At 45.3% G+C, this 1292-nt stretch overlaps 1 non-coding gene across 1 annotated transcript; it reads left to right on the forward strand.

Moving 5' to 3' along the window:
- The first annotated feature begins 592 nt into the window (after positions 1-592).
- LOC116477093 (U6 spliceosomal RNA) lies at positions 593-699 on the forward strand. Its single transcript, XR_004250345.1, has one exon. It is a non-coding gene; the product is annotated as a U6 spliceosomal RNA (small nuclear RNA).
- The last annotated feature ends 593 nt before the right edge of the window (positions 700-1292 follow it).

Consider the following 1292-nt stretch of genomic DNA (forward strand, 5'->3'; position numbering starts at 1 on the left):
TAAGTGCTCAGTTAAGATGGAAAAGGCATTGAGTTTGTGGGTGAAAGACACGAACAGAAATGTGTTGCAGCTGATGACAATTGGATTCCGTACTGTCCATGGTTTCTGGCACCCAATGGGGGTCTTGGAATGTCTCCCCTGTGGATCAGAGGTACCACTGTATATTGGAAACAAATTGTAACAGCTCTCAAATTTGAGGAAATCGGCCGGGCGCGGTGGCTCACGCTTGTAATCCCAGCACTTTGGGAGGCCGAGGCAGGCGGATCACGAGGTCAGGAGATCGAGACCACGGTGAAACCCCGTCTCTACTAAAAATACAAAAAAATTGGCCGGGCGTGGTGGCAGGCACCTGTAGTCCCAGATACTCGGAGAGGCTGAGGCAGGAGAATGGCGTGAACCCGGGAGGCGGAGCTTGCAGTGAGCCAAGTTTGCGCCACTGCACTCCAGCCTGGGAGACAGAGCGAGACTCTGTCTCAAAAAAAAAAAAAAATTTTTGAGGAAATCATTTTATTTTCAGTGGAATAGGGAATCAAAGCATTCATACTTTTCTAGCTACTTACTGTGAAAGAAGGATACCTTAAAGAGCAACTTGGTGCTCGCTTCGGCAGCACATATACTAAAATTGGAACGATACAGAGAAGATTAGCATGGCCCCCTCGCAAGGATGGCACGCAAATTCGTGAAGCATTCCATATTTTTAGGGACATGGATGAAGCTGGAAACCATCATTCTCAGCAAACTATCGCAGGGACAAAAAACCAAACACCACATGTCCTCACTCATAGGTGGGAATTGAACAATGAGAACACTTGGTCACAGGAAAGGGAACATCACACACCAGGGCCTGTCATGGGGTAGGGGGAGGGGGGAGGGATAGCATTAGGAGGTATACCTAATGTAAATGACGAGTTAATGGGTGCAGCACACCAACATGGCACATGTATACATATATAACAAACCTGCACGTTGTGCACATGTACCATAGAACTTAAAGTATTAAAAAAAAAAAAAAAAAAGAGCAACTTGGCAGGCAAAGCTAGAATTTGTTCCAATGGCCATCATTATATTAACTCTAGGATGGCCTGACTTTCCTGGAGAGGAATTACTTGTTTGATGGCCTTGCTCACGACTTTCAGGATTCTCTTTGTGCGATAGTTTGGAATTAATTATCTTTCAGACACTTTCCAAATGCTGGCTAAAGTGAATGGTTGGCCGAGCACTGTATAGACTAGACATGCTGTCATTTGGTAATCACTTATTAAGTGCTGTACTGAACACCTTGCAGAGATCTA

Source organism: Hylobates moloch, unplaced genomic scaffold (assembly GCF_009828535.3).
Source record: "Hylobates moloch isolate HMO894 unplaced genomic scaffold, HMol_V3 SCAFFOLD_2, whole genome shotgun sequence".
NCBI lineage: Eukaryota > Metazoa > Chordata > Mammalia > Primates > Hylobatidae > Hylobates > Hylobates moloch.